Source organism: Notolepis coatsorum (assembly GCF_963971535.1).
Source record: "Notolepis coatsorum genome assembly, chromosome: 10".
Lineage (NCBI taxonomy): Eukaryota > Metazoa > Chordata > Actinopteri > Aulopiformes > Paralepididae > Notolepis > Notolepis coatsorum.
In genome coordinates, this window is record NC_140174.1 from 34613127 (window position 1) to 34626136 (window position 13010).

Here is a 13010-nt window from a genome sequence, read left to right on the forward strand (position 1 = left end):
AGAAACAAAGCTGACGGTGGACTAGCATTCCCAGACTTTTACCACTATTTTAAAGCGTACTCTTTAAGACCACTGACAACCTGGTTTGACTCCCAAGCATCAGTATCCTGGAGAAACTTAGAAGAAAAGATAGTAGCACCACATAGACTGCAGGACATAGTATACACCAAACTATCAATTAAGCAATGCGAAGTGAAATTTGGCCCTCTTATTACACATGTGATTCGGTTATGGCGAGAAACACAAAAAAAATATACTAACCAACATAATTGGCATAGCCATACTCCCCTATTCAATAACAATGAACTCCTTATTGGGAAACGACCTATCAGATACCCCAAATGGGAAAAGCAGGGCATACATACATTGGGAGATGTTTTCAACAAACAGGGTTTTTGTAGCTATCATGATATACATAAAAAAATTTACCTCACTAGTTCCACATATTATTTCTACGCACAGTTATTAAAATGTTTGAAGGCTCATGGAGTCCCATTAAAAATACCAATTGAGCATCACAGATATAACAAATTCTTCTATGAAAGAGAGACATCGAGAGGATTCGTATCTGATTTTTATCATCACTTACTAACGTCTTCGTATGAAATCCTTCTCCTAGACTTAGTATGGAGGAGGGATATACCAGATTTGGAAGTAGATTTTGATTGGCAAAAAGTCTGGGCAAACGTTCGAATTGCATCACGCAACCCGGATCATCAACAAATTAATCTTAATTATATTCACAGGACATACCTGACTCCTATAAGATTGAACAGAATGGGACTTAGACAAGATTCTATATGTTCTTTATGTACAAATGGTGATGAGGGTACATTTATGCATATGTATTGGGATTGCCCACCTGTTAAGAAATTCTGGGAAGAAGTGACCCTGAAATTATCAGAATTCTTACTTCTGAATATACCTGTACATCCCTCTGTATTGCTGTTGAATGATGTCTTTCAGTATGCAGCCCCTATACAGCTAAAGAGACTAGTTTTATCCGGTCTTACAGCTGCTAAAAAGCTGATAGCTTCACGATGGATTCAACCGGAAAGAATTTGCCGGAAGGTATGGATTCTTACCTATCTCGATGTGATTTATCTAGAGATATCTACAGCAAGAATTTTAGGTATCAGTGAAACTAACATTGCAATTTGGTTAGAAGTGGTGGAGAGAATAAAAGCTAGCATATGAATTGTAGTTCCTGGTTAGAAACGAATGAAAATGGATGGATTATCCAAGTGGGGGTCCGGGGGGGTAGAGCGAGCAAGAGCATATGTATGTATTGTATTGGACTGCAAGTATTAGGTATATATATCCCGTAAACTACATTTATATTGATTTGAAATGTATAATCCTGTGATTTACTTAGGATATTTACTGTTAATGCTTGTGTGTCTAAATTTATGTTATGTTTAAAATAAAAATAAAAAAATAGAATAGAAAAGAAAAAGACCATTACTGCATCAAAAGTAATCAACAAACTATACTATAAAAACTGATCAAACCAAATGGTCTCTTTCTTTTCTTTTGTAGGCTGCACCCAGCTAAACTTGCCTTCCTGGATTTTTTACATAATACAAGTTCATGTTAAAGGGGAACTCCACTTTTTTTGGAAATTAGCTTATTTAACATCTTCCCTGGAGTTAGACAAGAAGATGCATACCTTTTTTGTCTCTGTGCGTGCATTTTAGCTTTGGGAATAGACGCTCCGTTAGCATAGCTTAGCTTCATCACTGGAAGTGAGGCAGGACAGTAGCCTTACAGTGCCTTACAGTGTATTGCAAGGTCTGACATTGACCAAACTTGATATGCATGACCTTGGTGGGCTCTAGGTCAACTCCTGAAAAGGGGGTCAATGTCAGACCTTGCAATCAAAAGTTAGGGGGCGCACTGAAATTATGGCAAGGGTTATTAGCCCCCTAACTTTGATTGCAAAGTCTGACATTGACCCCCTTTTCAGGAGTTGACCTAGAGCCCACCAAGGTCATGCATATCAAATTTGGTCAATGTCAGACCTTGCAATACACTGTAAGGCACTGTAAGGCTACTGTCCTGCCTCACTTCCAGTGATGAAGCTAAGCTATGCTAACGGAGCGTCTATTCCCAAAGCTAAAATGCACGCACAGAGACAAAAAAGGTATGCATCTTCTTGTCTAACTCCAGGGAAGATGTTAAATAAGCAAATTTCCCAAAAAAGTGGAGTTCCCCTTTAACACTTTCACTGCCACACATGAGAATACTCCGGTTTATTAATACGTGGTTGAAAGCCACTCACGAGATTTCTCGGAATTTTTTTATTTTATTTTTTTTAGCGATCTGAAATCATATTGCATCACCCGAGCCTACCCGAGTATACCCGAGCGGCGCCGGCGATCATTGTGGAAAAAAGCGCCCCCTGTCGTCTCCCAGATGACATAAGGGATTTTGGAATGGACTCAATGAAAATGGATGGGGAAAGAAATCCGGTACTCCACATTTTCCAGTCCACTGATGCAGCCGGAGTCCCAGCGTTCATTCAGGGGCTCTGAGCCCCGCGGATTCATGTACTGCACTGTACACACGTTGGATCAATACACTTATCGATTTTTTCGAATGGTGATCAGGAATTGGAATATACCAGTTGGATACCATCTGATGTCAGGTAAGGAATCTATGTTATCAGTGTTAGGATAATCAGACTAATTTTGATGAAGATATAGGCTGTTTTGTGAAATGGGCTCTTTCGGTTTCTATGTAAAAGTCGAAGAGGAAATGAAAACGGCGATTATCCGTGCGCGGCCCGAATGTGCTTGCGTGCACGTATAATATTGATCATCTAGCGTTTATTTGAAAACGATTCATAAATAGGCCGACAAATAACAACGTTATGGAATATTACAGTAAAAGACGATTTTCATAGAATGGTCCAGAATGAACTGTTTTTTATCTCAAAACGAGTGCTTTTCTAAATGCTCTGAAACGGAAATGAAGTGATAAAAAACCAATCTGCCTCGACAGCACTGACTGGAAAAGCGGTCTTTGATAAGCGACGGGCAGATTAGACACATAGCCATAATTTAAAACATAGATTAGGCGATATTAAAGTTAACATTGGAGCGGACCGTGGCATTCAGGGGGTAAAAAGGAAAACCCGGAGTGGCACTCAAACTATTAAAAGGATGACACAAAAAGCCAGACTGAGGGCTTGTTTCAGTTTTATAATAAACAATCAAACTGAGAATTTTTTTTGCCTGCCTATTTGTTTGGTGGAAACTTGATTAAGTAAAAAAAAAAAAAAGAAAAAAAAAAGTAGTGCCGATGTAGCTAGCTATTTTTGCCATGTTCTTGTAGTGTAGCTTGCTACATTTATCTGGGGATAGCTTCCATTGTAGTTGAGCTATATTTAATCGAGAGTAACTTGTAGTGTAGCTTGCTACATTTTCCAAGTAGCTTGCCCATCACTGTCAATTTGTCTAAATTACTGGTACCGCTCCGCCATTTTCTTTTTCTTTAGATTTGCGAAAGGTTTGCAGTGCATTCTGGGAAATACCATCTCTCCCTTCTCTCCGAGCCTGCATCTCGGCACACTTCCTCTGAAGCCATATTTGGAGGGCTGGAACGTCACTACCCCTTGATCCAAAGAGAAATGGGACAGCCCTACACTTCGCGGGAACGCGCAAAACGGAGCCGTATGGGCCAAGCCATAGCGCGAAGGGGAGAATTGGGACGCAGCATTCGTCTTTATTTGTCATCAGATTAACACACACACACACACACATGCGATGGGCGACCCACAGGAACACACACACACACATGCACTGAGTCGCTGACTAAATGTTCTCTGCACCTCCCATCCCGTCATCCTTCCCCCCCAAGGGCAGCCGGGAGCAGACAAGGGCTGCAGCAAGCGCAGCGCCCGGGGACCAATCCAAGTGCTCCTGTCCGTCTTCGTCAGGGACGCAACAGCGTTAGCGGTCTGTTGTGCATGTTTTTCCATTGGGTTTATCTTATCTGGAGTGGAACCCCTTGTGAGCACAGGGAGAACATGCAAACTCCACACAGAAAGGCCTGGGAGATACCCCACCTGGGTAACTGGCAACACGGCAACCTGGTCCCCAAGCGGGAATCGAACCCACAATCTTCTAGCTGTGAGGCAACAGTGTTAACCACTAGTTATCTTGTCTGTCAGCCAGCGTAACTAGTCAGCTATTCCCCCTCCTGTTATCCTGTGTTCTTTGCCTGCCAGTCTTCATTAAACCCGCCTGCTGGGTTTTCTCAGCCATCTGCCTCCTGTGTGTCTCAGCATTCGGATCCACTCCTTTTCACACCATTACCGAACGAACAAGCAAAGATGAGCTTCAGCTACAACAGCAGAAACAATAACTACAAGCAGCTGTCCAGGCTAACCCATGAACAGCTACTCTGGGATGATATGACCAAACTGCGACATATCTCTGCGTTCATACAACAGCCCCCCTTCAGTCTCGGCTACTCCTCCTCCCCGCTGCAATGGCTGCCCCACTACACCCCAACCCACTTGTTCCCTGTGAGCCACACATACCTCCACCACCTGAGTGCTACCAAAGTGATCCTGGTACCTGCCGGGGCGTTCTTGTCCCAGTGCTCCCATGTGTTTGTGCTGCAGCCTTCTGCCTTCGCTACAGAGCCAAATCATGTCTTCTACCTCTCTCGCACTAAGCTTGCTGGCAGTCTCTCCCTCTCTGCTCTTATTGACTCTGGTGCTGATGAAAGTTATTAATTCTTCTCTGTCTCACGACGGAGCATCTGCACTCTGCCTCTTGATCCCCCTAAAGAAGCCAACGCATTGGATGTGAGGCTTATTAGCTCAGGTACTCTCATCTCTGTCCTCCTGAGTCTGTGCCGACCATGGCTTGCAAAACATAACCTGCACATAAATCGGATCATCAGTTCTGTTGTGGGCTGGAGTCTGTTCTGTCATGCTCACTGTCTCAAGTCCGATCTCCTCGACCTGTCTAAAGTGCCATCTGACTACCTAGATGTGAGGAGAGGTCTTCAGCAAATGATGCGCTACCATCATCGTCCCTATGATTGTGCCATATACCTCCTTCCTGGAACCATGCCACCTTGTGGCCGTCTATTCTCTCACCACTCCTGAAAATGAAGCTATGGAAAAATACATCTTTCTCTGCAGGTCTCATATGGCATATCTGTCTTTGTTTCCTTTTGGTGCCAGCTTCTTCTTTGTTGACAAATCACTCAGACCATGTATTGATTATTGTGACCTTAACGACATCACAGTAATCTCCTCTGCCTTAGCGCTCCTGCAGGGCACCACCATCTTCTCTAAGCTTGACGTACACAATGCCTACCACCTTGTGCCATGATGGAGGTGAGTGGAAAACAGCATTCAATACCCCTAGTGAGCACTAGGAGAATCTAGTCACGCCATTTGGTCTCACTAATGCACTTGCAGTCTTCTAGTCACTTGTCAATGATGTTCTCATGGACATGCTCAACCAGTTTGTTTATCTGGATGACATCCTGATCTTCTTCAGGTCCACGAACAAGACCATGTTCTCCAGAATGAACTGTTTGCAAAAGTTGAGAAGTGAATGTTTCATGTCTCAACGGCCTCCTTCCGGGGATACATAATCTCAGATGAGTGTTCATATTGATCCTGCCAAGGTGGAAGTGGTGGTAGACTGGCCTAAGCCCACAAACAGCAGCAGCGCTTCCTGGGGTTTGCCCATTTTTACCTGTTTCCTGGGACACTGAGAACATTGTCAGGGATGCCCAACACCTACAGCCTGACCCCAGTAAGGGACCTGCTGGTCATTTGTTTGTGCTTGGTTTAGCCTGTTCCAAAGCCCTTCAGTGGGGCCACTCATCCAACCATACCCGTCTCCCTGGTATCAGCCGTGCTCTGGTCTTCCTGCACCAGCACTTCTGGTGGCCCACCATTGAAAATGACACACGCGTCTTCGTCTCTACCAACTCAACCTGTGTCCAACACAATTCCCCCTGGCCCCCTGCAACCCCTGCCTGTCCCCCATCCTCCCTGGTCTCACATCTCCCTGAACTTCTGTCTGGCCTTCCTCCATCATATGGTAACACCTCTGGTTCTCTGGTCTGTTCACCATATTCCTCTGCCTAAATTACCATCTGCCAAAGAGACAATTCAACTAATGATTCATTCTGAATCCATTGACTACCCAGACATAGTTTCAGATCGTGGCCCATAATTTACCTCTCAGTTCTGGAAAGCATTGTGCTCACTTCTTGGGTCTCTTCTGGTTTTCACCCCCAGTCCAACGTTGAGATGGAGCATGCCAATTAGGACCTAGAGGCCGCCCTATGCTGCCTTATTTCCTCTAAGTCCACCACCTGGAGTCAGCAGTTGGTCTGGGTTGAGTATTGCCCACAACTCCCTTCCTAGTTCTGCCACCAGTCTCACCCTCTCAATGTGTCCTCGGTCACGGCCTCTCTCTCTCCTGCTACTTCCATGCCCTTATATGGGCAGCTTCCTACCCCAGCTTCCACACGCTGTCACCTGGGATCAATCAACGCACCTGAGACTCGTCAGGTCACCAGCCCCGACAAGAGACCTGGGTTTCCTGCCACTCCCTGTCCGAGTGTTGCTACACCTACCTAGGTACGAGGACATAACCTAACCCTGTCTTCCTGTGCCCAGGATCGCCTGCTGCTCGGCCTACGCTATCTCCCAAGACACCACCCGCCTGGACGTTCCTGTAATCACGAGGAGTGCTCCTGCTCGCATCTGTCACACATTCCTGTACATTCATAACCCTGTCTGCATAATACCTTTTTGAATTAAACAACCTAAACCGCTCCATTCTCCTCTCCCTGTGTTCTGCTCTTGGTCTAAGGTCCCCCTATAGGGGGACCCTGCTTTTCTTTATCATAAATCGATCAATAGAGACCGTATTAAATCCCCAATTATCATATCATGGGGTATCATTGGAAAGCCACACTCATTGGCTACAACCCTGTGCAAAGATTTTCGAGATCGCCAAATGATTGACGGAGCTAGAGCCCCGGGAGTCTGGGGTGGTAATGTGTACTTTTGCGTACTTTGGGGCACGCTTCACATATCGGCATGTAACTCGAGAACCGCTGAACAGATTTTGTCACCTGAAAGGGCAACCGACAGGCAACAAATAGGGCTTTAATTCTATCTATATATTGTATTAAAAGAAATGCACACCCGAGCCACTAGAGGTCGGCAAATAATCGTCCACATGTGGGCCCTTGGATGTTAAGAGGTCAATGCTTTTAAATATTTTTTTTTGTAGCCAAGAGTAAAGACCATAACCCTATCAAAAACAGTAGTCAAAGTGTATATTTTCATTTTTACCGATGTTTTATACGATTTATCGGAAATACAAATTTATCGGAAAATGCTAATTATCGTAAAAACCGCAAGAAATTACTAAATCCAGATTCAACCCTGCCATTGGAAAGAGGAGCATTTTCCCTATCCATCGATGTATGATTTGGCCATAATAAGGTCAAGGTCAAGTTCAAGATCAAATATGAATTTATAATTAAAGTCGATTATCATTAATTACTGTATCTACAAATCCTTCTGTTTAATCATCTTCCCGCGGTTCATTTGCTTAGATTTTTTGTACACATGATCTCAATAAGGTGGTGAATGAGCTCAGTGAGCATTTTCTCCTACCTGTATAAATTTTTTATCAAAGATGCAAAAATCATAAATCATAATTTATATTCTCCTTTTCTTCATTACAATTTACTCAGCCTTTGACAGACACAATATTTCTGACACTGGAAATACATACCCCCAGGTCCCTAGATGTTCCTAGATACCAAGAACATGCTAATTGACCTTGCAGAAGTGGAGCAATCTTCCATTTACTTAGGCATGTACCTTTAGGCGAAAACGGTCTACAGATTAACAGGTTAAACACTACCCTAACAGGTAGTGGTGTAGTCTATGTGATACGCAGGTATACGACATATAGTACCCACTAAGAATGCGCAAGGATTTCTCTATACCCACTGAAAAATGAATTATGTTACAATATAGTTTTGTGACAGAACTTTCACTTCGGTCAAACCCTGTGCTCTCTTTTTCTTGCAGAAATCCAGGGATAACTTTGCCTGATACTCTTCCTCTGCCATGTTCCAATCATAGGCTACTTACTTTTCAATTGCAAATGCTTTGAGGACAGAACTCACAGTCCTTAACCAGCTATATATATGCTAATTACAACAGGACAACAGTTTCAATTTCAAATCAATCTCGGTTGAGAGTTAAATCTGCCATAAACAAGTTGCTAGTTTCTAGATGTCTCCTCCAGCCAATGCGACATCGCCAAGGATGCTTCTTTGAATAATAAATAAATTGTCACTTTTCAGTGTCCCAGGGACCCAGTCTTTCCCAGAGCATAGTCTACTCTATTGTAATGTATATCACTGGCTCAAGCCCCCTTCAAAGTTTTTTAGCCCCCCCTGTCGCTCCAGGACGGGTGTGTACGAGGCTGGGAGGGAATCATCACAGTATACCCACTGCAGAAACTGGCCCTCTGATACCAACCCCTCTCGTCCCTGCCCAGGGGAAAGAGGTCAGTGTTCCTTTCGGCTTTATCTGCCATTGTCGCCGTATCTGGAGAAGGCCTCGTTCCACACCGTTTCCAGGTATCTGCATCGGGCGGACAGCCTGGGCAAAGAGTCTGGCTCTCCATCTGTGATCTGCCGCTCAGAGTGGAGTCTCGTAAACTGGCCCCCAAGTACATTGTCCCTTTATCATGTGTAGCGGCACCAACCCCTCTGCTGCCCGCCTCCGTCTTACATACAGGTACATACACCTACACGGGGAAGGGGCTGTTGATGTGCGTCGCCATGGTAGGCTTCCAGTACCTGGTCGACTGGGAGGTCTACAGTACTGGGTCCCTGCCAGGGGGCGTTCTGGACCCAGCACTCATCTCAGACTTCCATTGGTATCATCTTGATCAACCTAGTGGGACGTCATGGAGCCATCCCTAGGAGAGGGGGTTCTGCCATGGTTGTGGCTTCTAACTCTGTCTCTCCCTCTCCCTAGTCCCTCTACCTCTTTGTGTTTTCTTCCTACAGACCCAGTAGATGGCCTCAGTGCATCTCTCATGTGCGTTTCAGTGTCCTACCAGCTGTGTCTTATGCCTCATCACCCCTTGTGTAGTATATCTGCCCTTTCCCAAAGTTTGTCTGTGCTTGTTTGTTAAGTGTTACTTGTCGCTACTTTCTGCTACTATTAGTCGTTTCTTATCCTGTCTGCCTGCCAGCGTAACTAGTCAGCTATTTCCCCTCCTGTTATCCTGTGTTTTTTTTGCCTGCCAGTCTTCATTAAACTTGCCTACTGGTTTTTCCTGGCCATCTGCCTCCTGTGTGTTTCTGCACTTGGATCCACTCTTGTTCACACCATTACACGGTGTGAAACCTTAGAACTGAGCAATGCAATATGTGATGGTGCAAATAGCCGTACCGTCACCCACACTACCTTTTATTTGTGAGGTCATGGCACCGCTCACCTAGTCCAGCTCCTCCATCTCTGTTTCCCGCATCGATTTAGGATCATAACCGGCCCCATAAAAGTTTTGAGAGGGATGTGAGAGCCAAAAGCCAGACCCAGCCAGCTAGTTTTAATGGTACAGGTTTATAATGAAACACTCCTTGAGCCGTTCTCCCAAAGCGCTGACGTTATCCACTGGACACACGCGCATATTAAAAGTGCACGCTATTTATAAAGTGTGTGACTATCAGCAAAGGCAAGGCAGCGGGGAATCGGGAGGATGTTGAAAAAAAACGCTCCAGGAGGTTTATCTGCCTTGGTTACGTGGTACTGTAGTTTTTGTCGTGGTTTTTTCTTTTGTGTGTGTTTTTCCCCATTGTAGACTAGTGGATGAGCTACAACTCTCTGTTGCTATACAAAGCAGACGTTTTGAGATCATTGCTTTTCGATCAGCTCCTCTGTAAGCGTTGACACTTGAGGTTTGGAATCAAACTTAATGAGGGAATCATGATGTCCACACATGTTGTGGCCCATAGGAAACTAAGTGCCACGGCCATTCATACTCTCTAGATCATACAAACACAGATGATTGGTTGCAACAGCACCCTGTTCTGATCGGGGAGGTCTGGTCCACAATGTCCAATTATCTAATCAACCCATCCTTCCTTCCCTTCCTCGCGTTTTTGAAGTAAAAATAAATAAATTAAATTATGCGATTCCTCATGTGGCCACAAAAAGAGAATGCGTTTTAATTTTCTCAAACCGAGTTACTCTTATTTATTTATCTTTTATTCCTCAATAGAATTCAATATTTAGTTTGGGAACGGCGGTCTGGTGCACTTCATCCATTCAAGCGTGCCTAATTCAGCTAATGGTGCGTTCAGGCCTGTCCGTGTTGCTCGTTCCTTGTCCCAGCCCATTGCCACCACCTGCCCAGTGCACACACAGGCTCTAATGGTTTCTACTGATTAGGGTTCAACGAATCCCATGTGTGACCGCTGTGGTGTCTGGGGTAGCAGTCTCACCCAGCAAGGCCGCGTTGAACACTCTTAAACTCTGCCTGTCCGCGGGGAAGACATGATCCGATAATGTCACTCCCTCCACAGGGGGGGGGGGGGGGGGGCATCTGCTCTTTTCCTGATCGCAAATATAAAGTAGATTCTAGTGACAGTATGGCCTCATGGGAGACACGCGTTCGTCTTTAATTATTAAACTCCTTGAACAGTTACTTTGAACATTTGTTTTATTCAACCTGAGGCACAAGATGGGCGGGCCTTGCACTTTTGGGATTATCTGATTGGTTCCATTGTGCCAGAGAACAGATCAATCGACCCCCAGCAAAGCAATTGACCTGTCTCAAGCCCCGTCCCTCTTTTCTTGATCCTCCAATCACCACTTCCCTCGGTTCAGACAAACTTTGTTAGGGAAGCAACAGTTGTAATTGGAGGATCAAGAAAAGATGGCGGTCTATCTATTCCAAGAGTAATTCATCCTAGGTCTGTCTTACAATTCCCCAGATGTGAGTTTTCCATGGTCATTGCGTGCATGTGCTATACTTTGATGAAACAAGGTAGAGCAGCAGTATAAATGACACCTTTGATACAGACGTTGGTACTAAGCAGCCAATGTCTTTGATCTTTTCTTAGAAATACTTCACTACTTGTACATTCTTTCAACATTGTGAGTGCTGAGGTTTGAATGCTTATCCTTATATTATTTTGTTTCAGACAAGCCCACATGGTCGTGTCAAGTTGGACACAGTACTATTGGACACATAGGACACAAAGCCCAATGACTTTTCAGCATTATAGTCAGTATTAAAATAACCATCACATTTTCCTAGTGTCTAGAAATGCATTTGTAGATGCTGATATATCCATAGGCCACACATGGCTATACTGAAGCATCCTCTGAAGAGAAGTCTATGGCTATAGGATTACATGACTGGGTTCCCATTCTCCATACCGCTGCTGCCCTCTGCTGGTACAACCCATAAAGACCTCTATGGAGTGGTATGAAAACCATATTAACCTTTGGTGATTCAAAAACAACAACAGCAAATGGAGACATAAGTTGGGGTAATGAGATATAGCCATTTTCAAAGGGGTCCCTTGACCTCTCAGCTCTCACCTCAAGATAGTGAAGGTATTCGTCAGGGTCTTGGGTTTTCATGTGGTCTTTTGGAGGGATTTATTTTCTTCAATAACAAAATGGTCACATTTTGCACCAAATATGTGTAACTAATGGTATCAACCCAACGATTGTGGCAGCAACTCATGAGACACAATTGAGCATGGGAATGATGAACATTAGGCCATGTTCCCTGTTCATAACTTTCATAATTTTAATATGTGCGATTGTAAACAGAACGTGTATTACATATGGATATATGGAACAGACGGCACTGCCACACCTCAAACCTCAGGGTTCTACTGGAGCTTTCTCATGGCACTTATATATGGCACCTACCAGTGTTGTAGTACTTGAGTCCAGGACTTTGACTCGACTTGGACTTGAGCATTGATGACTCGGACTTGGACTCAAGCATTGTCTGTATTCGGACTCGGAAGGTGCAGACTCGGACTCGGACTTGCTAATTGATAAATACAGTTTTTCGTTTTTTTTTGTAATAGGCCCTAATCATTTGGCAGAAGATATTGATGGGTTATATTAATACCGTAACATGATTTAATTTTGTGCAAGGGCACACGTGTGTTCCACCTACATGCAAATTCACGTTGATACCCTCATGTTCAGTACTTAAGCCCCAAATCGTGCACTTTGCTTACACGGATTTTACATCAAATTCCAGCAAGAGCACTGCTAGATGTTCGATATGTAAACAAACAAACTATTGAAGAGAAGACCAGGACAACCTCAAACTTCAACAGATATCTGTGGAGTGGACTCAACCTTGGACTCTGACTCTGACTCGGACTAGGGTAATGGGGACTCGACTCGGACTAGAAAACTGGGGACTCGAGACTCGACTTGGACTCAGGATTTAGTGACTCGACTACAACACTGGCGCCTACTGCTAACCTTGAACCCTCCCAGCTTAGGGCATAAGAGGTTAAAGGTTTTGTCAGTCTGAAATGTGATTTAGGTGCTGGGGGGAAATGGCATAGGTACTCCTTGACATTTGGCCAGGGTTGTTACTTGAAAAAAGTTTAACAAGCCTTGTTCAGAAGTGTTGCCCTTTGTGATGTCACAATCCATTAGCTTTAATCAATCAGCTGGCCTTGTTGGAGCACCAGGACACTGCCTACCTAATCTACATCCCTGTTTGTAAACGGTTTTTATTTATTTATTATTATTAATGAATTAATTTGACTTTTGGGTGTGGGGTACACAGGCAGGAAAGAGAATAATGAATTTAAAATGTGTTGCTGCTCCCACCAGAAACAGCCAGTACAAGGGAAGAAAGACATGCTGGAAAATAAATAATTTAAATCAGATTTAGACTTAGTTTGTTCTGAACATGTTAAGATGAGCGTTAACATGAGCCTGG